The sequence below is a fragment of the Acipenser ruthenus genome, chromosome 11 (assembly GCF_902713425.1).
Source record: "Acipenser ruthenus chromosome 11, fAciRut3.2 maternal haplotype, whole genome shotgun sequence".
In the NCBI taxonomy this organism is placed as follows: domain Eukaryota; kingdom Metazoa; phylum Chordata; class Actinopteri; order Acipenseriformes; family Acipenseridae; genus Acipenser; species Acipenser ruthenus.
The window spans coordinates 21,949,326-21,977,297 of NC_081199.1; the positions used below are offsets into that span (position 1 = coordinate 21,949,326).

Consider the following 27,972-nt stretch of genomic DNA (forward strand, 5'->3'; position numbering starts at 1 on the left):
AAGGCATATACAAAATATGACAAACCATGGTAAAAGCATGGGAAAACTAAAAAAATTACTGTTATAAATTTGTATAAGGGGTAAACCTTCCATACACGTCTGTTTCAGTCTGAAATCTGTATTTTATCACTGCACTGCATTGCTGTCTCCTAGGTAATATAAACAATGTAATGTTATGCACTGGTAAAATGCTTTAGCAAAGATTTGAATAGAACAAATTAAAATTATAACAGAAGTAGAGTAGTAACACCAACTTGTGTGGCAGTCAAACGAAACAGTAAGTATTACATTGCCTTGTGATTGTTATGGAACATCAGCATTAAAACATTGTGAAAAAAAGAGATCCTGGAGGATTAGCACAGAAACTGGTGCAAAGTGCCTTAGCAGTGCCTCAGATTTTTTGTCGTGCACTAAGTGAACAATTTGGACTGAATGCAGGCGTGATTTGGACAGTTTTGCCCAGGACCTTCAGGGTCCCTGGGAGTCACCATCAATTGAGGTGAGACTCTTACTCTGTCAACCAAGGCCATTTGGAACATTTTGGGAGCAGGCAGGCACTGGATTTAAGCAGTAGCTTAACCAATGATGGTAGCGAAGGGAGATTGTAACCTTGCTGCTAGAATCACAGCATGCCTCTATGTTTATGATGCACTGTATGCACAGAGTACAGACCAGCATTGAACTCCATCTCAGATGTTTCTCAGTATGCAAGGAAGATTTTTGTATGAGCCCTGAAAAGGTATTTTTGCACTTTTCCCATGGATATACTTCACATTTACCATAGTTTACCCTGGTTTGCCATAGTTTTCAATATTGTTTACCATACCTCGCCATGCTTTACAGTGTTTACCTGTACCACTGTGCTTTACTATGGGGAAAAAAAGAGATTCTCTGTCTTTGCCATTGCTCTTGAGTGTCCTAACAACTGGTCACTCTGCTGAAGCAGATGAGTTCATCATTTTGTACTCAGTTGTATGAAGGTCTCTGTGAATAGGGCAGTGACAGTTTTACTGTGAATACACAGCTCTTAAGTAGTACAAAATAAATCACTGGTCTGGTTACACTCTCCTCTATAACTCGCACAGGGTTTTGGACCAGATTTTGTAGTGGCCTAGCAGTATATTATACCAAATTAGTATGTAATTGTTTTCAGGTACGCTGTAAAAAGTGATACGCAGCGCACTGCTATTGCTCACACATGCCTAAACAACTTCCGCTTAGAAAGCACAGAAGTGCCCATTCAAATCTGGTATGTTATGCTGTTTTCATTCTTTTTCATCTTTTTAAATTAATATTTTCCCACCATTAAGAAAACAGTATGTGAATATTTATCATATGCAATACATTGGGTTCTTGTACATTTTTTTTTTTTTACTTCTGCAACTTTGCGGTGGACTTCTCATTTTGTCTTCGTCGTGAATTGCTTTTTTTCTTTTTAGAGAAATTGAGTGTCTGTTTCCAGTTTAAGTTTGCAAAAAAATATGTATTAATGACAAATGTACCTCTCTTTGACAATAAGAAAAGACATCACATCGCAATTGGTTGCACCTGTACCAAAATTTAACAACGTACCGCTTTGAATGTGACAGCGTATCACTTTCTAACATTACACGGGTCAAGTTGTGAGAATTGCGAGGGTCTGGAACCAACTCCCCAGTAATGTTGTTGAAGCCGACACCTTGGGAGCCTTCAAGAAGCTGCTTGGTGAAATTCTGGGATCAATAAGCTACTAAAAACCAAACGAGCAAGATGGGCTGAATGGCCTCCTCTCGTTTGTAAACTTTCTTAACCAACTCTCTGCTTAAGTTTTGGTACGCGTACAACACTGTAACGATGTACCGCTTTACAACACTACACCATGACTCCATATTTTAATTATTATTCTAATCAATATACCAATGAATATTTACATATCTTATATTGTAGTCTTTCTACAGTTCAGCCCATTTACTGGAAAATGTGTTTTTTTTCTTTCTAAACTAAGTTAAATGCAGTAAAAAATATATATATTTAGCTAAATGATATTAAATCATAATTGTTGCTCTCTGTAAACAAAATCACTTGCTTTTTCACAGCGCTGCCAATTGCTTAGCAGCATTCACCTGCCAAACCTCTTGTAACCCAATCGCTTATTTCCTCCCTTGCTCCCTGTTTGTCCAATCAGCTTTGGGGAAAAGACTGACAGCTTGCAACGAAAGAAGCCCAGTCAAAGAGCTTGTGCGCGCTTCTGTCCTTGCCGCAGTTTGTGATAGGCTTGGAGCTTTTGGGGCTGTGTCGAGTAGAGCGTATGTTTCCTTCCTTGCCCAATCAGATTCCGCTTGTTTTGTTGATGCTCGTTCGCGAGGGGAGACTCCGTGAGAGTGGCCGTAGTCTTTCAGTCTGAGATTGGATTCAACGTGGTGTGTGTAAGATTTGAGAGACAGTAGTTGACTACAGGCGGTGAATAAGTGTGTGATCAAATTTAATGGCGGAGGAGCTATCCCAGATCTAAGACCATCTTCTTACAAACAACTGGACACGGTAAGCGTAGGGGTACTAGGGTAGCGTGTAAGAGGGTAGCGAGGGATGCGGATCTGCAATTCTTACGTGCCTGTGCTAGAGTATTTGTATTAAAAGCTGGGTTTGTAAATTTCTTTCGCTAGTGTGTCTGCATCCCTGATGCAGTTCGTGGGTTTCCGATCAATACCAACAACGTCAATATTGTTGATGTTCTTTTCACGTTGTTAAAACCGCAGTGGTGGTTGTTATTGTTAGTCTTTTTGTAACAGAAACAAAGATCTTATTTGAAAACTAAGATTCATTAAATGTATCAATTAGTTGTGAGTCGTCCAGTGGGGACACAGTGAATGAATGAACATACTAGGGGTTGAATTCAATTAGGCTAGCATACTGTTGCTTAATTAAAACGAAACAATACATTGATACCCCCCCCCCCCCCCCCGTTATTTTATCAATCCCACCATGAATCATCAAACGCATGCATGAGCAGAAACTGTTGTGTAATTGTATGTCATATTATTATTAATAATTGAATCTAGTGTTATGTACATCTTTATTCAAACATAATTGCTTGAGTGCTAACTTAAGAGTGTGTATGTGTGAGGTGTTTTATATTTTTCATAACTATAATTGTACATTTTCTTGCAGTATTTCTGTGTTATAATTTACTGGGCATATCTTTTTGATTAACTCTTTGACAGGTGGCGGGGTTCAGAGTAACATGTTAAGTAAATGTTACCGGCTGCCCAGATTCTTGTAGGTTCAATCTATAGTAACTTAGGCCTTGTAGGAAATTAAACCTGGTGTTATTCAGCCTGCAACTGACAAATACAATCTTAATTACTTTGAGTGTTGATTGGGAGTTGCAGAGACAGGCTAACTGACTGATTTGAGAAGATGTCCTTCCATTTGCATCCTTACTCCTGACAGATCTGTAATGTGTGAATAATGCCTGTAGGTTTCATTGGTAGTAATTATATGTGGGTTCAGGCCAGATGAGAACAGTCATTTTCTGTGTGAGTTGTACAGCTCACTGGGTTTTAGTTAGTTGCATAAATATATTCGCTACAACCTTTTTGCCTTACAGTAGTGAGTGTTCGGTGTACATAGCTCTATGGGAATGGACAGATGGTGACAGGACAGCTTTGTGTTTTAAATAAATTACTGTAAACAAAACATGCTGTAAGGTACTGGTGCATTGATTTGGTGGGTTTCCTGTTTGAATTTTGACCAAGATGGATCAGCAGCAGTACGATTGCTGAGTAAATGGTTTGCTATCCCAAATTAGCTTGTAGTCAGAATGCGTAGAGGCCAGATTTAACCTTCGACTGACCAGTGAAGGGCAGAGGTACAGTCAGCGTGATGTGGTTTTTGACATGCTCATACTCTTTTGTCATTTAGAGACTAACACAATCCCTGTAATGCGTTGGTAGCGATTTGTGCAGCTTTTGGCTAGTCTGCAGCAATTCGTAGCTGTCTGTGAAAATTACACTTTTTGTAGGGTTTCGTGCCTTCACTCCCCCCCCCCCCTCCCCCCCTCAGATTTTCTCCCTCCACGTCTTAGGAAAGTGAACACCTGTCTTACTCACTGGAGTCTAAATGGGGCTGCAACCCAGCTCCAAGTCCTCCTGCCATCTTCCCTGGCACTGTGAGGACTCTGCATTCTGATGCAATGGTTTGACACACTAGCACACTAGTTAACTTGTACCACCACAGTGGATGTTAACTTACCGTTTCTTGCCATTTGGTGGTGTGTCCAGAAAGGAAAGTGCCATTTATACATTGAATAAGAGTTATTTTATTGTTTTTGTTTTCTTTGTTTTTCCCACAAAAAGTCCCATTTCCTTTCAAAGTTCCTTCCAAACTTAATCAAACATTGCACAAGGTTTTGGAGTGTTTGTTCGCAATTCATCCAGCAGCTCTCTTAAATCATGACTGTGTAAATTAACATTGTAGATAATGTAGGTTACATGGTCATAGAGTGTTGTACGGTTACCCTGTAATTTAATGCCTTAATAAACAGGACAGTATTTATTTCCCAAAACTAAAAGCTTAATAATGTGCTTCCTTTTATTTATTTAATTAATTTTTTTGTGCATGGATTGGATGAGGACAGGGTGCACACAGCATCTTCCCAGCTGTTCAGTACTCCTGTCTGGTGAAACTACAACTGCAGTACGTTTCCTGCAGCCCTAGGTTTCAGACCCCAAAGCATTGAGAGATACAGTTTACTGTTCACAGCTAATTCGCCCCAGTGTTACTTACCGCTGTTTAACATCTGATGCAGTAAAGCTGTCTATATGCAGTTTTAAGTTTTGACCTTTTTCCTGTTTGGGTGGTTTTATTTTTTTTGTATTTCTGTAAAGGACATTACATACAAAATGAAACGTGTTCGTATCAGAAGGCCAGTGCACCTACAGGTAGCCTTACAAGTGTCACAGGCATCATGTTATGTAATTCATACTTTCTGAGTATTACTTCTGTCATGTTTACCCATGCCCCCTAGTTTTTATTTACATACTGTCAGAGTAAATCACTATTTCACATGGGGAGTGGGAAAATGTCTAGTCCATTGAAATTGAACTGAAACCATAATTTGTGGAAACAAAAATGCTAAACTGGTTAACTTTATGCTAAACTGGTTAACTATTATATTTGCCTAGGTCAGAAGCATAGCTATACAATCAAGCGTTATATTGATCAGTTTTAGGAGGTCTGGCGATTTTGACATGACCTTAATTTAGAAATGCTAAAATAAACTTTAAATAAATACAATGACAAATGTCTCTTTTGAATGTTTTTGGTTCATTTCTAACAACAGAAAATTGCAGTGCAGTGTGCTTAAATCCTTTTATTTAGTTAAAATTTAAACTGAACTAGGGGTGCAAATCGCTTATGATTTTTATGGTTTTTACTGTTTTTTGATGTCCAGTCGTTTATCTATGTATTTAACTTTGTCTTAAAATGTATAATTTAATATGTCACCTAGATTTATGTCAGCTAGAACTAGAACTCAGGCCGTTCTTGTTTAGTATGTATGCTGGTGTATTGTAGCCCGTTAACTGTAATGCATATGATTCTGGATAAGGGCCGTACACTTGAATTCAGTCAATATGCCTATAGAATGCAGCATTGGAATATACAAAACTAATTTCAATAAGTGCACAGTAAATGAAGCTACCTTAATACAAAGAAACTGACTTGCGCACATAAGCATCTAATTTAAAGCAGCGTCCAGATATTTGTCTGCAGTGTCCCTTTTGCTTGTTTTGCAGCTTCGCAATGGTTCGGGACCTCCACGTTTTATTAACTTTCAATACTGTTGTATCTGGCTGTTTTAGTCAGTTTAGTATCATGATTACATTTTTTATTAGGTCTACAGTACACAGAGTAAAAACCTGAACACCCGGACTAAATATGAAGCCGTGGTTACCTCTACTGAGGACAGTCAGGTACGGCTTGTCGTAGCTTTTTACTTATGATACCAAATTAAAATTGATAAGGGATGTTAATATGAACAGTCTACAGTACATACAACAAAGTGCGCGCTAAGCTCACGGAAATGTTGTTGGCTTAGTGCTGAAACTGCCAACATTTTCATTGTACAAAGAAATGCGGTTTTGGTTCGTTTTATCTTTTGGCAGTATAATTCGGTTTGGAATTGTATGCGTATTTCGGTTTCGTTTTGGGAAAATCCTAACCGTTGCATCCCTGCTTTGAACTCAAGCAAGATTTCTTGATAGTACAGAGTACAGTAGGAGGAACATGTAGCCTGTATGGAAAAAGCTGCATGTTTTGTTCATACTGTACTGTGTGCTTTTCCATAATATTTTGTTTTAAAAGCCTGTGTGAAGGAAGCACAGCATGAAACACAAATTCTCCTTAAATAAAATAATACCTCTGTTTTGTGTCTTTTAAAATATTGTTGTTTAGTACATTTATTTTGTACTCCACATGTATTTGAGCATTGCAGTAGCCTATAACATTAACCAGATGGTTGCAGTTTCATCTCTAAAAAGCATCCAGTAACACCCGTCTTAAACCTAGAATATGAACTAACATCTGTTCAGCAAAAGTCCTGTGAAAACAAACATGAGTTATCTTTTTACTACTGATTAAATATCTTAGATGATAACATACGAACTTCAGCTTTTACTCTGCATTTTTAGTTTGCATGTACACTATGTAAGGGATAACAATATTACTGTGTTATGCTAGTTAAAAATAGAACCCTCAAGTCAATACATTGCCATTATCGCATTTTTTACAACTTTTTAAATGTATTTACCTTTGTCTGAAATACCATTGTTGTTCACTGATAGTTATTTTTTGAGAGCAGTGCTCAAGAGTCCTTGTGAAGCGTTTCATCAATAAGCAGTGGTTTTTTTTTTTTAGAACAGGTGTTGTTAATTAGTGTTGTCTTTTTCAGACATGCTTTATTTGCAGTTAAAAACTTAATTTTATCCAGAAAACCGATTTGCAGGAAAGAGCAGCTTGGGAATCGGGTTTAGTTTTAATTTGGGTTATATTTCCTTATATTTACAAATGTACTTTAACTGGGATGGAATTATTGTCTGCTAAGAAATAAATTATTGCTTTCTTATACACTGACTGGTCAAAAAAAACAAAAAAAAAAACAGAATACTTTTTTTTTTTTTTTTTACAAATTTGTGATAATGTGATGTCATGATCCGCTAAACCTTAAAAAAAAAACAAAAAAAAAAAAACCCGGTATTTTCACAGTGGTGAGTATCTGTGCAACTGTCAGCCAGGGGCGGACAAATTGGTAGTCCGGAAGACCGGGACTACCGAAAATGAGGTCCGGACTACTGAACTGTGATGTTCCAAAGCTCGTGGGACTACCGGCGGCTTCCAAATTATTATTATTTTTAACCAGTAGTACAGACTTTATACTTGCTTTTTGTCTTGATTGATGAAGCATGTGGGGGCGAGTTCTACATGGGCTGTACGCTGAACACTGAGCTGTGATTGGTTGTTCACTGGGCTCTACGCTGAACACTGAGCTGTGATTGGTTGTTCCGCTGGGTTTGGTGCAGGCGGAAGTTTGCAGAATGCCTAAAGCAGACGTTAAAACTGCATTGTAAAAAAACAACAAAATTATATATATATATATATATATATATATATATATATATATATATAATATATATATATATATATATAATATATATATAAAATCATCAAAGTAATGGTAAGCCACATTTATTAGGAATTCCTGTTTTTAAATTGTAGATCGTGATATTGTCATTTAAGTCGAGCCCCGTGTGTGTAATTGTTAACAAGGTGTTTGCCGTTTAGTTGTAAGACTGCAGTCTTTTATATATAATTTTGTGTGAAGATCGCTCGCTGTCTTTGGATTCCTCGCAGTCGGAAGGGAAAGTTTGCAGCAACATTTCATTTATTTATTTATTTATTTATTTATTTATTATTTTTTAATAACCATAGGGTAACTGTATTTATGCACGAGGGCTGATATGGAGGAGAAGACCATTTCTCTGTCCGGATGAGAGAGTGTATGCGGGAGCTGCTTTATTGTCCTCGAACTCTCACAGACCGATGTGAGTCCCATTGCAGAAGTAAAACAAGGCTTAATTGAATTATTTTATGCGCTTACTACGCCTTAACTTAGAACCTTCACAACTTGTTGCTATAACAGGCTCATGTTGCAGAAAGCACGTAGGCTACTGTTTGAATGTACATGGATATATGTCTAAAATTTTACATTATGAAAGTTAGCCTAATTGAAAACGTATTTGTTTTACTGGAATGCGTCACCATGTCTGCATGTGTTGACTGCTTGTCTTCTTAATTTAGCTGAGGGCCCTGATCACATGGAGAAAGGAAAGGACATACAGTAGGACTAGCATATCCACTGAGCAAATCATGAGACGAGAAGAAACTATGACAAAATATATGACAAGAATAAACGCAGGCACACACATAATTTGCATTGGAAAAATACCTTCAGTTGGTTAAATACAAAGGACGTCCCTGGTGGTGAAAAAGAAAGCAGTGATAGTGATGGCGAAAAAATAAAGTACCCAGAGTCGGCAGATAGAACTAGTCCGTTATTTGCAGGCACTAGTAACTTTCGAATTGAAACTGTTGAAAGCACAATGTCTCTAACACTGCCTATGCATGCGCAATGAAAGCCAAGCCTCTCGCTGATTATCAGCTTGATTCTCAGAAAAAGAATGAAGTAGATATAGGAAGTAACTGTTTGTCAAGAAAGGCAGGTGTAGAATGCATTGCACACAAAATGCAGATTGATTTAAAAGAAGAGGTAAATAAGGCAAGATACATATGTGTTTTAGCTGCCTCTTCTACTGACAAGGCAGTTGTTGAGGAAGAATCAATTTTTCTGAGATATGTAGATGGTAATGTACCAGTCACAAAACTAGTCGGTTTGCAGGATCTTAAACATGCAAATGCTAATGGTATTCTTCAAGCTATTAACTGTGGCTTAGGAACGGTAGACCTTTCATTAGAAAAATTGACAGACAATGAGCCTCTTTAGTATGTTGTAACTTTGATGGTGTTGCACTCATGATGGGGGTTTGATCAGGAGTTGCTACTCAGCTTCAAAGTAAAATGCCTTGGATCATACCAATTCACTGTGTTAATCACAAACTGGGGCTTGGTATTTTAGATTCAGTAAAAGAGTTCAGTTACCTTGCATAATTTGAAAAAAGTATGAAAGGCTTATTCAAATTATACTACTTTTCTCCAAGAGAAGACGAGAGCTTAGTGAAGCGTGGGGAAATTTTAAATGCCGAAGCGTCAAGGTATGGTGACATTAAGTCAGTTAGATGGGTTTTATCAAAATTAAGATCTGTAACTGCACTAAAAACACATCTTGTACAATTCTTCACTTGGAACATTTGAGCAGCAGCAGAAATACAGATGAAGCTGCAAAGGCAAAGAAACTTCTCCAGACAATGAAATTGGTTAGGTTTATACAATTCATGTATGCAATGCAAAACGTTTTGACCCCAGTTACAAACTTGTCTTTAAAGTTTCAAAGGCACTGTTACCTGTTGTCTAATATTCTGGTGGATCTAGATCTCCTCAAAGAAACATTGCTTGATCTGGCAGAGAATGGTGGTCTAAGCATGAACTCTTTTAATGTAAGCTGCAACAGGGAAACTAAGAAACTAAGCTAGGGCAGAGGTGTGGAGTAATGGTTAGGGCTCTGGATTCTTGACCGGAGGGTCGTGGGTTCAATCCCAGGTGGGGGGACACTGCTGCTGTACCCTTGAGCCAGGTGCTTTACCTAGATTGCTCCAGTAAAAACCCAACTGTATAAATGGGTAATTGTGTGTAAAAAAATTAATGTAATTCTATGTAAAAATAATGTGATATCTTGTAACAATTGTAAGTTGCCCTGGATAAGGGCGTCTGCTAAGAAATAAACCTACTAATCACTTTGAAGAGACAAGAGAATTTTTATTGTGAAACAACAGTTAATGGGAAAAAAAAAACAAAAAAAAACCTGAAATGTCTTGGTTAGATAAGTATTCACCCCCCTGAGTCAATACTTGATAGAACCATCTTTGGCAGCAATTACAGCTGTGAGTCTTTTGGGGTAAGTCTATACCAGGTTTGGACATCTGGATCAATCAGATTCAAGTCCGGCCTTTGACTGGGCCACTCTAGGACATTCACTTTCTTTTTTTTAAGCCACTCCAGTGTTGCTTTGACTGTGTGCTTGGGGTCATTGTCCTGCTGAAAGGTGAATCTCGATCCCAGTCATAGGTCTTTTGCAGACTGAAGCAGGTTTTCCTGAGCTATTGTTGACACATGGACAGTTTCTTCCATCTCAGCCATGGAACACTGTAGGTCTTTCAGAGTTGTCATTGGCCTCTTGCTGGCTTCTCTGACCAATGCCCTTCTTACCCGGCTGCTCAGTTTGGGAGGACGGCCTGCTCTAAGCAGATTCTGGGTGGTGCTGTATACCTTCTACTTCTTAATGATCGACTTGACTGCTCCAAGGGATATTCAATGCCTTTTAAATATTTTTATACTCCTCCCCTGATCTGTGCCTTTCCACAACTTTATCCCGGAGTTGTTTTAAAAGCTCCTTGATCTTCATGGTAGTATCTTTGCTTTGAATGCACTACCAAACTGTGGGACCTTACAGAGACAGGTGTATTTAATCTGAAATCATGTGAACCACTTTTATTGCACACAGATGGACTCCATTTAACTTATTGTGTGAATGCTGACGGCAATTGGTTGCACCTGAGCTCATTTAGGAGTGTCATAGCAAAGGGGGTGAATACTTATCTAATGAAGACTTTTCAGGTTTTTATTTTTAATTGATTTGTTTTTTCACCCCCCCCCCCCCCCTCCCATTTTTTCACGCATTGAAAGTGTTGAGTAAGTTGTGTAAAAAAAAATCCCATTTAAATGCATCAAGATTTCAGGTTGTAACACAACAAACTCTGAAAACGTCCAAGGGGTGTGAATATTTCCTATAGGCACTGTAGTGCTGAATACTAAATGACAGCATGCACTTGGCAATACTAATTGGTTAAAACGTTGATTCATGACTTTTTTGCAGGCTGTGCAAATGCTCATTCATAAACTAAAGTTAACGAGAAAAGATACCGGTGCGACCGTACCGCAACCACACCCCTCCCTCTGAGCACCCCCACTTCCCGTGTCCCTGATGTCAGGTATTCTAGAGTTGGTTAAGATTCTTCTTACTATTAGCCAAGGGAACTAGACACCTACAAGGAGACACTGCACCCACCCAAACCAAGTCTGTGTCAGAAGAAACTCATACTGACTTTGTTTCTGATGATAGTATTGACAGTGATTTTTGAATTTAAAGGATTTGAATAGAAAGACACCTCTTAACAATGCCTTACAGTACTTTTTATTTTACACTTAAACTTGCAAAACAATATTTTTTTTCCCTAACATCTACAAAAAAATAAAATGCTGGAGATTGTCTTTTGTTTTACAGAAATTTGGGATGATTTTATTTTGTACTTGTAAAAACTGAATAGCATTTAGTAATGCTGTAGTCCTTTTTAAGAGGCTTATCCAGGCTTAACATTTTATTTTCACTTGATTTATAATTTAAGGTGCACTTTATTTGATTTATTTCAGCATGTGTACTTTCTTCTAGCCATAGGGCAAAAAGTTTCACATGACAAATATTTGAGTGGTGATTGTTGAAACATTCGAAAAACAAAAGAAAAAAACAAAAAACATAATTACATAAACTATCTTATGTACTTGGAGTGTTTGTCTGTTTCTTCTCTGATCCTTTTACCACCTTACAATTGTATCTGTCTACATTTTTTTTAATGGTGCGTTAAATGGAAATGTTTATTCAATGAAAAATATGGGCTAACAAAATGTGTGGTTTACCTTTTGGTAGCCCAGTGGAGTTGTGATTTTTCCACCCCTGTCAGCATTTACCAGCATGTCCATCAAGGGCAGTCTCCTGAGTGTGCCTGGTATGGCAGTGTTTGCAGAAAGCTACTCTAGAAAGCTCAACTGATCGCAAGTGGGTAATGATGGATAGAGTCTGCAGATGTTTGAAGCCTATTAGGACAAGCAACACATGTGATACACAAGCCCAAATCACAGAAACCTTAACTGGACAAGGTGCCCCTGTTTCCACTGGGAAGTTGCCAGTCTGCATATATTTATTGTATACTTGAGACATTAATTATCAGGTAGTATGCATTTTAGGGTTTCAGTAGGACTAAATACTAAGGTTGTACAGTATTTCTACAAAATGTTATCCAAATCAGATCATTAGTTATTTAAGAAAGGTGAAAACAGAAGCTGGGCATGTTTTGACCCATTTCATGTATTTCCCAGCAACAGTAACCAAGTTTATACTTCATTCATTCATCTGTATAGCGTCACTTGGCATCATTACTTTTTACTTAAGCCCTGTAATGCCTTGTGGCGTCCACTGTTCTGCTTCCCCCACATGGCGTCATGCCATTTATGACTTGTTTTTCAGTAAACCAGTCCTATTCCAGCCTTTAAAAAAAAATGCATGGACCAATAGAAAAGCTTCTGCCCAAGACAGTATATCCAAATAAGGTGGGGGGTTCATATTGAAGATAAAACAAAGATTGTGACTGGGTGATCTGTGTTCAGTGCTCCTGATGTCTTGCATCACGCATCACAGTTTGCCGTGGTTCCAAATGAGTTAACTGTTCAAAAGTTAATCTGTAGTGGATCAACGAGTCCACTCCTGTTGTGAAGATGTCAAACAGTACTGGCTTGGCATTGTGTGACCTGGACCTGGTTGTCACAATTTTTGGCTGTCACTTAGTTCACCTGTCCGATAGTAGCCCACTAAGTTTGTGAGATACGGAGCATGAAAAATGAACAGACCAGCAGATGGAAAGCACCCATTGTAATATACTGTGCCTCATTTTACATGGCTGATGACAATTTTACTTGTCTAAATGTAGCTAAAATGCACAAATCCGGGACAGGTAGATTGTATTCAAGAAGGAAAAAAACATCTTGATCATTTGTTTGCCGTTTTAGCTTTAAATGCTATTAAACACGATTTTATCAAAAAAAAAAGAGCTCTATGCTTAGATGCATCCTACTCTACCTTTTATCTGGGCTCTGAGGACATTCAAATTTCTGTTTTCTGTGGCTATGGGTCAGGCACACTTTATTACCAAAAAAATATAACCAAACAGGCACTGGCTGTGACAACTTTGTAATAGCAAACCTCATGCTGGGCAATAGTTAGGGTTTTGGGCAAGTGGCTTAAAAAGGGCTCCAGATAGATGCAGTTACGGTATAACTTCAGTAGGCTTCTCTACTGATTTCATTGAAGGCTGTGTGGTCCAGTGGTTAAAGAAAAGGGCTTGTAACCAGGAGGTCCCTGGTTCAAATCCCACCTCAGCTACTGACTCATTGTGTGACCCTCAGCAAGTCACTTAACCTAGTTGTAAGTTACTCTGCAGCTGATGCATAGTTCACACACCCGGTAAGTCGCCTTGGATAAAGGCGTCTGCTAAATAAACAAATAATAATTGAGCATTACGCTGGTCTGCTGTTGAGGGTAGCAGAGCCATTGATCTGCAGAGACGAGCTGTAGAGCTGAGGCCTGATTCATACCAGAATCTTTCCCTTCTTTTACTCCAGCCCAGGGACTGCTGCTTTAAGCCTTTCCTTTATCCTGTGGTCTCAACACACACAAAAAAACAAACAGATCACTCGAATGGATGACTTTGGGCCATTCTAACACCAGCTCTCTAGTGCATACTTCTACCTTATACACCATTTTTTACATTTAATAAGATATTTGGTCAAATCTGTTTGTGTTTCTTTGATTGTTTTAATATACAGGGAAACCTGAACCATGTTTGGTCCTAAACTGAATGCATTCGGACCTGGTGATGATTGCTAATGCACTTCTGCACTGTCTACAGGAAGCAGATGGCTGAAATGCCACTTCTGAATTTGGCATCTTGCACAACCCCTGCGAGCCAACGTTCTGTTTGAGGCAGCATCGCCATCTGTTACGGTTTTATGGACCATTTTTGATTTGTCGACACTGTCCAACTATTTTTTTTATTATTATTTATTTATTTAATTACACACGCGCTGACTTACAAATATTTGCACTGCATAGTGTGCAGTCCGGTGGGAGAAATACTGGAATCTAATTTCAATTTGAAACATCCATTTCAAATTACAGAGATTTTTAAAGATCCAAAATAAATATTTCAAATAAAACATATGTGATTTTGACCTTTCGCGGTCTATTGCATTTTAAGAGAGTGATCTGTTTGTTTTTTTTGTGTGTTTTTTTTTCATTAGATAAGAACTCATTAGGTTATCGGGATCAAGGAAAAAAATATCAGCATAGGTCTATGACGACAGTGGTGATTTTGTCAGAACAATAATCCCTCCCGGTATTTGTCGGGTCCACAAATGTCACAAATGAAAAAGGATTAGTTGACTTATCTGTGCAGAGGAAACCTTTCTCCATTTTACATACAACTGTCTATTTGATTGCTTTGCTTTCTTTCTTGCTTGAATGAAGAAGCGGTACTGCATCCTGTGTAAACATCTGGAGAATTCACATGATGCTGTGTGCCTGTGTCGGCACTCTTCATTCCAGTACTGTGAGTCCCAACAAGGGTATTTAAACCCACAGCCATTGTAGGTTTCTGAATACTGCTGGCCTTTTTCTGCCTAGTCCTTTGATCCAGAATTTAAATACGGCTGTCATACCTGCAGAACACTCATCATTTTGTTGTTTAAACAACAGGGAAGGGTTAATCTAATAAATCGTGGGGTGTACTTTAATAATCAAAATGGTGACGGATTAAATAGTCATCATTTAATAGACTGTCGGGTGTGCAATTTTTAAAAAAACTTCTTGCCCAAGGGACAAAATGCTAGAAGAATCTACTTATACTTCTTAAAAATATCTACTTGTCCCCTCCCCGACGCACAAAACACGCACATAAAAGTAGAATTGTAGCTTGACTGGTTCACTACATTTTTCACAACCGGTTCCCTGTGACCCCACCTCACCTCAACAAATGTATAACATACTTTAAGTAAATGTTCCTTTCAGTGCAGTTTGGAACATATTTGCTAGTAAATGTAAGTAACATACAAATAGTACAACTCTAATAAGAGAACCATGGGAGTTATTCAGATATAAAAATAGCTTCACGGGGCGGAGCTATGCCACCTGATAGTGTTTATTGACAGAGTTAGTAAACATATACACATGGAGAGAGGGGCTCCGCCTCTTCCAGGCCCAACATTTACTTGATCGATAGACACGATAAACAGGAGGGGGGCCACCGTCTTTGAGGTGACCCGACATACCAGAGGGGCATCGTCTCTAAGGTTACCCGACATACAAAGAGGCTCGCGAACCGGAAAGAAAACATTAATTAGTATTGATAACACAAAAGAAGTTCCGGCTCTTCCTGACTCAACATATACAGTAGGGGGGTTCCGTCGCTGAGGAGACCCGACAAACAGGAGGGGGGCCACCGTCTTTGAGGTGACCCGATATACCAAGAGGGGCACCGTCTCTGAGGTTACCCGACATACCAAGAGGCTCGCGAACCGGAAAGAAAACATAAAGTTAGTATTTGTTAAAACATATAATGCATGGTGTTCCACCTCTTTGAAACCCAACATAATAGAAGGGGGGTTCCGTCGCTGAGGAGACCCGACAAACAGGAGAGGGGCCACCGTCTTTGAGGAGACCCGACAAACACGAGGGATGCCACCGCTTGGGGACCCTCACATAGAGGCATCAGACCTGAAAGAAGAATCCCAAAAGAAACATACATGCAGATGGAAGGGTTTGGCCGGGGGTCCCCTCTGACTCATGGAGAACCCTCCTCTATGAGGTAAATGAAGCGGAGCTTAACAAAGGGTTGGAGAAAGTGGAATCACTAACCCCTCCGAAGAGACCGATGCAAAGGCGGTTGAGATGCTAGAGGAGGAGGAGGGAGGAGGAGGAAACGAAAAAAACACAAGACAGCGAGGTAAAGGTGACTAATGTTTAAATAAGGTAGATTTAATTGATGACAGGAGATGATAGGTTGTTGGTGCCTAGCTCCGCCCCCTGAACCCCACCTATAGGTTAACATTTCTGTCTGTTTTTTCCAGTCTTCGTCTATACGCTGAATTAAACCCCTGATGTACAGGTGTTTTAGTTTGTTGCATCACAAAAGTCATTGCCAACTATCACTGCTGCTTTGTGGAATTCAGATTTTTCTTGACGTTCTTTCAGTTTTGTAACGGCTGAACCCCAGATTTTTAAAGGACTTTTGTATAACCTGTCAAGTTTCTCTGCATTTTGTACTGTTGTTCTACCAAAATGCACACTATTTACAGTAGTCGCCATCAAATTGTGCAAAGACAAAATATTGTACAGATAATCCTCATATATGTGCATTTCATTTCTATCATATAAACATATTTTTCAATCTTCATGTTTTAATAGTTTCACAAATCAAAGGATTGTGCATGTCCAATAAATAACTAATATTGCTTCTGATAAAATCTAGTAAAAAAAAAAAAAGAATTAAGTAATATAGCGTTTAAATCTTAAAAAATATGGTTAAATGGCAAACTAAGTTAGCAACACTACAATTGAAATCTTTTTTTTGCCAGGGAAAGTTTGTCTTGAAATCCTCCTAACAGTAAACTATGTTTTTTTTTTAAAGTACACACTTGACCACAAAATAGACTCAGAAATAATTGTATAAATGATACAACAGTTTTTTTTTTTTTTGTAATCCGCTAATACCTCATAGCGATTATGATTGATTTATTTCTTTTCTTTTCTTTGTAACTTTACTAGATTGCTGCATTTTAAATGTCTGGTTCATGTATTAAGAAAACAGTATCACTTGTTTGTTAATTTACAAAAAACGTAAAATAATACCTTCAGTTTTTAGAAGAGGAGTCTGTCTCTTGCCAGGCTTCCTTGGCAGCCATTTCTGGGTTTCTTTGTAACCAATAGAAGATCAACTTTTTCCACAGCTAGCCAATCAGAAGTGACAGGGGTGGGACGTAAACACTTTATTAACATGTTTGTGCTCAGGTGCTAGACTTCCAGACAGTTTTCAGAAACTTGTGTGGCTCTCTAGAAATATACCCAGAGTGTTTTTCTAGCAACAGAACAAACATAGGGTATTTTATTTAAATAAATACCTTTTCCACATATATTAAGTCTTTGTCATGCATTGATATTTGTTTACCAAACAAAAAGAGGCAACATAGAGCACAAATCCTCTTTAATTGCATCACGATTGTATCACATTGATATGTGTACTGGTACACCTTTCTAAGTTTCTGTTATCTCCTTCACAGTTAATCTCGATCCACTACAGGGGACACTGGTTTCACACAAAAAAATGCTTCTAGGCTGGCGCGGTTTACGCGATCGTACCACAAGGACAGCTTCTTGATCCAGCTTTCGATTTTGTCAGTGAGAGAAAAGACAAATATATCTCGTCCATGGAGTGATGTGTTAAGAATATTGAAGCAATCACAAATATCTGCCCGTAAACCATGCAAAGCAAGGCATTTAGCAGAAGCTTTTTTTTACTGCTGATCGGGTTATTGTTGTCGGCACTTCTTTTGCTGCAGTGCTACTCGATTCCCCTTCATTACTCCCGTTTCAACACTTTTCTTCAGAAAACTGTCAATTGTTTGATATTTATAAAGCAACTTATTGAACTCACTTCACAAAGTAAAAAATGGCAATAATAATACATTAATGTACCTGTTTCTTAAACATAAATGTTTTTATTTTTATTTCGCAGGTATTTGACACATAACTTCGTTTTGACCGCTCCACCTTTACACACCTCCCTTTTCTATTTTGAAGCCCGCTGCTGGGCTCTGCGTGCGAATACTGGAAATCGACAGCTTGAGACTAGTTTGATAGATGCGTTTTCAGTCGATTAATCATGCCTAACCTGACATCATATGTTGCCAAATAAAAAACCAAGAGAGCACAGTTGAGACGGTGCAGGGCCTTCTCATAAGGATTTTCAGGCTCACGACTGGCATAATAATCAGTGTTGGCACATCTACTGTGTCATTTCTTTATGAATGCTTTGTTGCTCTGTGATCAAATTAGTAAAGCCTATTAGTTATGGTTTGAATGTCCTTTCTTTGATACCGCTATATAACACCAGAAATGTACTTTTAGGACTTTGTTTGGACTGTACCCAACACACTTCATGAGAAGAACAGATAGGAACTTACAGAGTAAACAGGTATTGAAATGAAGTCTGTCTCCTGCAGACTCCAGTTGCTACAGTCTATTTGCTCTCATGGTTTGCTCAATGTCTTGCCATCTCAGTTTATCTGATACATTACAGTACCAGAATGTATTTGCATACCCCCAGGGTTAAAAGAAGATCTTTCGCTTCAGCTGGGTGAGATGGAAAAAGTACCTCTGTCCCTCATGATTGTATGTGAATAAAATGATCCAGCACGGCTCTACCTAAAACAATACACCAGGATTCATACGGGGCTTAGGAAAATCTTATTGTTTTTTGGATTGGCCGGGAAAAGCCTTGAAAATTGTGGAACCGTTGTTCCACCGTGTTTTCGTTGCGTCTTGCTATGAAAAGTATTCTCGTTATCTGTCTAGACGGAGATGTGCATGCAGCGTCTCTCCGTGGAGTCAGTCACAATTGTTATTTAATTTAATTTTTTTTTTGTTTTTTTTGTATGTGAACGTGCTGCATCACAAAACTGGTTGAAGTATGGTAGTTTATTTATTTATTTATTTATTTATTTATTTATTTAATTTAAATGTTAGTAAACCAACAGCACTTAACCTGTTGTATGGTTCTAAGCGACTTCATTTTGTAAAATGACATCTTTCAGAGATTACTTTATTTTGTAAATATACTTTATAATACAGTATTTTAATGATCTGTATTTACACAGTTTAGTATTTAATTTTTTTTTTTTTTTTTTTTTTACTGAATGCATTATTTTAATAACCTATTTTAACCTTTATGCTTTTGTACCGTCCGTAAGTAATACTATAGCCAGGGCTAGAAGTTAACTTTAAGGCAGCAGTGATGAAAGTAGGTAGCAAAATGGTTTTATTGGGTAGCGGTTTATTAGACTAATAATTATATATAAAATTATTTAAAAAATAAACACCTACCTACTGTTTTAAATAGACTGACTATCCCAAACTATCACATAGTAGGCCTATATTTAAATCAGAAAATACTTATTGAAACCACTTTGTGCTCAACTAAGTAATGGAACTATGCAATTCCTTGTCAAAATGTGTTTTGTTTTATCCTTAAGTTCTAAAAGAATGCAACAATATCTGTCATCTAAGCATTTGATAAGCCATCAGTACGGTTAACCAGGTTATGTTTCATCACTGCAAATTAAGTGGTGCAAAATTATCCTCTTATCTGTCTTCAGTTGTTGATTGAGATTTTGGAAACTGAAATGACCTTATAAATTATGAGGTTACAAACACAACCAAGCTGTTTTGAAAATGAAAGCTAACTGGTTTGAAATATGTATGCTCTCACCCTGCCTTTTCACTGCATTTTTAAATGCTGTACAATTTTGAAGAAATTAACTAAGAAGTAATAACAGAATAAGGGATATCAACCAAGATTAAAAAAAAAAACCAAACACATGCTGGGTTTGTTTTATTAAACCATGACATTAGTTAGTATGTGTGTAAATTATAGTTTGATGGTGCTATATATATATATATATATATATATATATATATATATATATATATATATATAAATATATATATATATAAATATATATATAGCACCCTCTCTCTCTCTCTCTCTCTCTCTCTCTCTCTCTCTCTCTCTCATATATATATATAGATATATAGATATATATATATATATATATATATATACAGTGCCGTGAAAAAGTTTTTGCCACCTGTCTGGTTTTCTGCATTTTTGCATATTTTTCACACTGAATGTTATCAGATCTTCAACCAAAACCTAATATTAGATAAACGGGACCCTGAGTGAACAAATAACACAAAAATGTGATAGATATTTCATTTATTTATTAAAGAAAGTTATGCAACACCCAATGCCCCTGTGTGAAAAACTAATCTCCCCCTTAGACTCAATAACTGGTTACGCCACCTTTAGCAGCAATAACTGCAACCAAACGCTTCCTGTAGTTATTGATTAGTCTCTCACAGCGCCGTGGAGGAATTTTGGCCCACTTCTCTATGCAGAACTGCTTCAACTCAGTGACATTTGTGGGTTTTCGAACATGAACTGCTCATTTCAGGTCCTGCCACAACATCTCAATGGGGTTTAGGTCTGGACTTTGACTAGGCCATTCCAAAACTTTAAATTTCTTGTTCTTCGACCATTCTGATGTAGACTTGCTTGTGTGTTTCGGTTCATTGTCTTGCTGCATGACCCAGCTGCGCTTCAGCTTCAGCTCATGGACGCATGGCCTGACATTCTCCTGTTGAATTCTCTGATACAGAGCAGAATTCATGGTTCCTTCAATGATGGCAAGACGTCCAGGTCCTGATGCAGCAAAGCATCCCCAAACCATGACGCTACCACCACCATGCTTGATCATTGGTATGAGGTTCTTACTGTGGAATGCAGTGTTTGGTTTTTCGCTAGACATAACGGGGCCCATGTCAGCCAAAAAGTTCCACTTTTTGTTCCAGAACTCTTGAGGATCAGCCAGATGCTTTTTGGCAAACTTGAGACGAGCATTCATGTTCTTCTTAGTGAGCAATGGTTTCCGCCTTGCTACTCTGCCATGAATCCCATTTTTGCCCAGTGTGTTTCTGATGGTGGAGTCATGAACACTGACCTTAGCCAAGGCGAGAGAGGCCTGCAGATCCCTGGATGTTGTTCTAGGATTTTTTGTGACTTCCTGGACGATTTTACGCCTTGCTCTTGGAGAGATTTTGGCAGGACGGCCACTCCTGGGAAGATTCACTACTGTCCCAAACTTTCTCCATTTGGACAATATGGCTCTGACCGTGGTTCGGTGGAGCCCCAGAGCCTTAGATATGACTTTGTAACCCTTTCCAGACTGACAGGCATCAACAACTTTTTTTCCGGAGGTCTTCAGGAATTTCTTTTGTTCGTGGCATGATGTGCCTCTAGAACCTGTGTGCTGACAACTTCACTCTGATGGTAAGGGCCAAAGTTAGTCAGATTTATATTGGGCAGAGCTGGCCCAAATCAGGCCTGGTTGTTAACCAAAGTACTCAAACAGCTGACCCTAATTATCCCTTTAAGGGTTGAGTTAACTAGGGGGGGGGGGGGGGGGGGGCAATAACTTTTTCACACCTGAAGATTGCATGTTTGATTACCTTGCACACCAAACAAATGAAAGAAGCACCAAACTGGTGTCATTTTTTTTCTCTCAGACTCCCTCTATATACTACTACAACCCACAAAAACATCTGACCAAATACAATGTGAAAAATATGTAAAAATGCAGAAAATCAGTTTTTCAACATTTCTTGCATTCATGTCAGTGTGTTCTCCTGTGTGATTCCTCAGTTTGGATGCAATTGATTTTTGCACAGTGTGACAGACCATTACATTCCTCAGACAGGTCGTTTCACAAAACACTTTGAAAATAGTGTTTGTTCCTGGTGTGTTTTTTTTTTTTAATTATTTTTTACTTTAAGTAGTCTTCATATTTTGTTAGTGATTTATAACAATCATACTGTAATTATACAGTATTTGTATGTCCCTCCTTTGCTGCCACATCAATTTATCGAATGTTTTGTTACTATTTATTTATATTCTGCAAGAATTTACTAGTAACAGTCATGTTCATTAGTTGCATAATACAAATGACCGGGTCCAAATGTTAAATAGTTTCACTTCCTTTTCAGTATGACAACAATTATTTAACACATCTCTTGACCGGTTAGAACATACGAGTTGCTGAGCAACACCTGTGTCCAGTTTGTTCATTTGTTAATAAGACCCCTTCTTGTTGGGTTAGAAAATTGATCCTGTTGCTCAAAAGAATCCGTGATTTCGCATGTTAATGGTTTCGTATATAACCGCAATCTACAGTAACAATGTTAAAGTTTAAATGTTTAGGCCCCCCCCCGCCCCCCCTCCCCTGGTAAAAGCGTGGCTCTTGTGTGCAGTCAGGGGAGCACAGATGCTGGTCTTCTCTGGAGATTCAGGAGGGAGAGTTGTATTAGCTCTGGCACTCCCGCTGGTCAGGGAGACCAGACCGGTGGGGCTGTTTCTCCTCATCGCACTACAGCGGACCCTACTGGCCAGGTTCAAATGTTTTAATGGGTTTACTCATAAAGTTTAAACATTAGGAAACTAAACATAATCTGACATCTATAGTTTTAATTGGGGGACCAAAAATAATGTTAAAAAGGTAATCGCACACAGGTAAAACTTTAGGGAATGTTTTCTTTAAAGAGATGGAATTACTATGATGTTCCAGATATTATAGTACAATAAAACAGACACATTACTGTATATTCTGTGCAGTACACTCCCTTTCAAGTTATGTATTGGACATATGCAAGTAGATATCGGTGCTTGTGTGGTGTTTTGAAGGTTGTCATGCTTTGAGTAATGTTTACCTCTGACTGGAGTGGCAGCAGTTGCTACATTCCTGACTCCCTGAATAGTGTGTGACAGACATAACATGTGACGTGAAATATAGAGGCATGCTTGCATACCTTGGCTTGAACACATGCAGCTGTGTGTGGTACATTTTAATAAAGTGAAGTAGATGTAATTTTTCCTGTTTTCATTAAGATTTAGCCGGAGGCTACCGCAGCTGCTACAAGCAAAGCACTTAGTCTGTACGAGATTAGTGCTGGTTGTTAAAAAAACAGCTTAGCTGTGTTGTTTTCAACAATGATCTTTAAGAAATTAAGTTGGTAACCATTTCTACCACCAATGTCTGGTACTGAATCCATCACCCAAGCATTCAGACTTACAGGAGGCGTACAGATGCTGGACTGGAGATACCTTCCTACACATAGCAGGATGGTGTCAGAAAACCATAGGACTGCCCTGTTTTACACAAGATGCCTGTGTACAGCTGGGTATCAACATTAAACCGTGCCTGTGCTGCAGTAAACTGTTTCCGTTTGCAACACCTCTACAGTATACAGTACAGGAGTAAAATCAAATGAATGCCTAGCACACCATCTTTTTATTTTAGTCTATAGGCTACTGGTAACAAAATGCTGCTGCATTGTACACATTACTGCACAATGTGGAAATAACACAATATTATTTTAAATTGGAACTAAATTATTTCAGTGCATTTTCTTTACTGTAGCCTACGTAGTACACAGTTAACACGTTATGATACTATACAGTACCTTATATATACTGCACACACTTTAGAGAAATAAATCATTTTTAAATTGACAAAGGGAAATGGTACAGTGTACTGTACGAGTGACTGGAAGTAAAACATATATCCTACCTGCTACTTTTGATCTCTTTTGGTATGAGTCAGACTTTCTTTGCAAAAGCAATTAAAGACTTCAAATTCCACATTTTTAAATATTAGCCCACATGTGTTTCGATCCACTGGAATAACTCAGTTTTTCTGAAAGGTTCTTGCCGTTTTACAACCAATCAAACGCAATTAATATAAACTCTGTAGAGTATGAGTTTATATGCCCGCTTTTAATCATGTGCTTAATTTTTGTGGTTTAGTAGGCTACTTGATTGGATTTTATTGGGGGACATACGTTGTGGCCGGCATTTCCGAATGTACGGTATAACGGTGTCTGTATTAACGAGGGACTACTGTACCTCCATTCCAGCAAATGTTTAGTACTTTAGTACAGCAACACTTTTATACAGAATGTAATACACAGCATATCAGAAATTTAAAGCTACCGTGAAATTGACACTTATTAAACCAAACTACAATGTCTTTCCTTGCTGATTCCTTTAAAGGTATGAAATACGAAACCCTAAGAATAAAGTGAGGCTGCTTAGCAAGTGTCCAGCAACAAAGCTCTTCAGAATTCAAGCTGCTTAATATAAAGTGCTATAGTAAATTAATTATCCTAATGATGTGCAAGCTCAGATTAAGCCTGTTAACCATTCCAATAGGGGCAAACGACAGTAGAAGTGGCTGGATGAAATGCCCTTTGCTTGGATTCAAGCCCTATCTGGAACTTCACTTCATTAACTGTTAGGAATTGCTGTCTTGGGTTTAAACACCATGATCTGTGGGTCCATTTCTTTTCTTCAGTGGTGAGTTTAAAGCTGTCAAGACGTAGACTTACAGTATTAGTCCTGTGGAATGAAAAAAGAGTCTATTAATATTAGATAATGCCATTTATTATCCTTTTTCAGGCTTGCATCCTATACAATTATTGGATTTTTCCAGTTAAATTGGTTAGAATCTCCATCAATTTCTGACTACAGTATATGCATGAAAAAATGTATATTGTAAGCCCATCCTGTAAAGACCACAACTGTATTCTGAAAAAACAAAACCTTGGACACTATTTTGGTATCTCTAAATTTGTTGAAGTGTTAGGCTACAGAACCCCCTGCAGTGTTTCCAAGAAAAAACATTACTTGACCTTTGCTGTACTGTGTTGTCAATATTGCAGTAATTGTTTTGATATTTTTATTCAACCATCATAGGTGAATCAACTAAGGAATTGCTTCAAAAAACAAACAAACAAAAAACTTTTACTCCAAATGTTTACCAAGAGAAAAAAGCATTATAGCAGGAAGGAGCATAATCTAGATTATCTTTCTCCCGTGGAAGGATTCTGAAAAGAATGTTGAGAAATGTATTAATCAGTTTTTTTATGAGCTGTGATGTGTGATAAAACATGTCCAAAAAAGTTGAGACTATAACGCTGTGATACAGACAACACGGGGCAATGGTAATGGAATTGTAAACATCATACAGTGTTCTGTAATAGTTTTTTAAAATGATTCCCCTACTTGCTCAGCTTCACTGGGACTGTAATTATGAAGTTAGTGTTCTGCAGTGTGTGTTAAGCCGATATAACCCGAAACAATTGTAACTGCTTTTTAAAACTTGGCCGCAGTCGTCCAGACAATACAGAAGATCAGTTTGTGGATGAAATGCTTATTTACACACCCCAGGATTTATTAAGGTTAGAAACAGCAAGTACTGTAGTAAGAGATTTAAGTGTGATGCAGTTGTACTTGAATTACTGCTGTGCTTGTACTATACCATTCTACCCACTCACAGTGATTAATTCTACTTCAAGATGTCTTCTTGTTCTGTAAGCTATTTAATTTTTTTATTTCTTAAATACATTCTGTTTGTTTAAAATTGCCTTCATTCGCTGAATTCATTGTTGGCATTTCAATAAAGAATTGCAGTGAAGTTAGAATTAAGTACAGTACATTATATTTCTTTATCATATAAGATTTTTTCTTTTTCTTTTTGAAAAGCTTTTGCATAGAGCTGAGAAAGCAAAAATTGTGATGGCATATATTTATATAAGATCACAGTTTTCTAGGGCTGGGTATCAGCAGTGTCTTCACGATATGTATCGTGATACGGTGGTCACGATACGATATGTATCACAATACAGTAAATGAAACATTAAAATCACACAATTGTCGCATTTATTTGTGCAAAATGGTCGCCAAATCCAATTGCTGGGTGCCACTTCAAGAGCAATTTGGTTGCTATCATTCAATTGCTTAAAATACAACAGCTTGCTAAGACACTAAAGTAATACCAGGCAAGAAAGCGGGTGAGATTCACCAAAACAACGTAGACGCCCCCATGGAGACTGTCAATGTGGGGACTGTCAGAGTGTGGGGAGACGGTAAATCGTTTAAGAAATAGAAGTCTTACCGAATCCCATTCATTTATGGTCTTTTCACTTCCATTTAAGTAGTCAAATCCAAAGGCAAAGACATTTGAATTTAAGTTGATGGAGTTTGTAAATATAACTATTTTTATTAGCTAACCTTGGCGTTTAAGGTTAGCTAAAAGAGCATAATAAATAGATTTAAAAAAACACGCCAAAACATTTGTTTGAATTTACTATTAAATATAATTTAGCAGTTACTATCTGCACAAAAAACTATTAAATAGTTATTAATAGCAGAAGTTCGTAAACATCCACTTATATATATATATATATATATATATAACCCCTCACTTAGTTAAAGAATGTAGAGATGCCCAAATAATAGAAACAGCATTGGTGTTTATTATTCAGAAAAAAAAAGAAAAGGACTGATGTGAATGTAAAGCCCGACGGAGAAAACTGCGTGATAGATTTGCGAAGAGCAAGAAAACCCTGATGTAAAGAGTGGAGTCGGAAGCTCGTGCAGCACTTTGCTGGGAATTGACAGTTCCTATTTGCAGTGTGACTGCAAGTCTTTCTGCAGGTGTCACTGGCATCACATGTATATTTTTGCGTTGAAGCAATGGTTCTAACAGATCGTCAAACCTTTCACCTGTCATTCTAAAAACATGTCTTTCTTTCTGTCAACAGTGAGTCTTGTTACAGCCTTGCCTGCTGTCGCAGCACAAAACTTTATCCGACTAGTCGCCATGTTGATGTCACCAAACTGTTGCTTTAATCCAGTCACCGGTGCATGTACTTCCGCCTCACCAGTTTCTTAGCAATGGTGAATAAAACAACACGCCCATTCTTACACCATGGGCAATAGTCTCCATCTGTCATGTGATTTTTCAAAGGAACACCTTCCACCTCCACTCCAAGAAGATAAAATGGCTGAATGAAAAAAACTGCTGAACGGCTATTCTGTGACTTAACAGAAAGTGAATTGCAAAACATACTACAAAAGAAAAAAAAACTTGCAGTAAGACAAAAACAAGTTCTGTAATTTATTTATGATGTTTAGTTATTTACTTATGATCGATCAGATAGATTTTAACAAAATACTGTAAAGCCATAAATATTTGCGACCAAAATATTTGGTGAATCACACCCATAAAACCTATTTTGCTCCAGAAATGTTGGTGATCTGTTGCTCTGGTAGTACTATATTACTTCATTATATGTATAGCACTAAGATATTCCTGCCAAAAATGATTTTTTATATTATTTTTTTTCATATGCGAAAAACGTATAATAAAAGGCTCTCAAATATTTATGGCTTTACAATATATAAAGTCATATTTACTATCCAACCTTGCCTTTCATTATTTTGACTGACTCCTCAGCATTATAGCCTCCTGTCGGTAACAATAGTCTTCCCTTGGGTACTATAACTTTCCACTATAGCCCTCCTCTCCAGTCCATATTTACTATATTTTATATATATATATATATATATATATATATATATATATATATATATATATATATATATATATATATATATACATACAGACGTGCTCAAATTTGTTGGTACCCCTCCACAAAAAACGAAGAATGCACAATTTTCTCTGAAATAACTTGAAACTGACAAAAGTAATTGGCATCCACCATTGTTTATTCCATATTTAATAGAAATCAGACTTTGCTTTTGATTTTTTATTCAACATAATATTGTAAATAATAAAACAAATGAAAATGGCATGGACAAAAATGATGGGACCGCTAACCTAATATTTTGTTGTACAACCTTTAGAGGCAATCACTGCAATCAAACGTTTTCTGTAGCTCTCAATGAGACTTCTGCACCTGTTAACAGGTAGTTTGGCCCACTCTTCCTGAGCAAACTGCTCCAGCTGTCTCAGGTTTGATGGGTGCCTTCTCCAGACTGCAAGTTTCAGCTCTTTCCATAGATGTTCGATAGGATTCAGATCAGGACTCATAGAAGGCCACTTCAGAATAGTCCAATGTTTTGTTCTTATCCATTCTTGGGTGCTTTTAGCTGTGTGTTTTGGGTCATTATCCTGGTGGAGGACCCATGACCTGCGACTGAGACAGAGCTTTCTGACACTGGGCAGTACGTTTCGCTCCAGAATGCC

General features: G+C 37.8%; 1 protein-coding gene across 9 annotated transcripts in view; it reads left to right on the top strand.

Annotated features, from left to right (window-relative positions):
* Positions 1-2,247: 2,247 nt before the first annotated feature.
* The window catches only part of LOC117426916 (double-stranded RNA-specific editase 1), a 192,122-nt gene continuing 166,397 nt past the window's right edge, over positions 2,248-27,972 (top strand). For all 9 annotated transcript variants that reach the window (XM_059033449.1, XM_034045133.3, XM_059033452.1 and 6 more), the window contains exon 1: positions 2,248-2,520. The gene's annotated coding sequence lies outside the window, so the exon portion shown is untranslated. The remainder of the gene's footprint in view (positions 2,521-27,972) is intronic.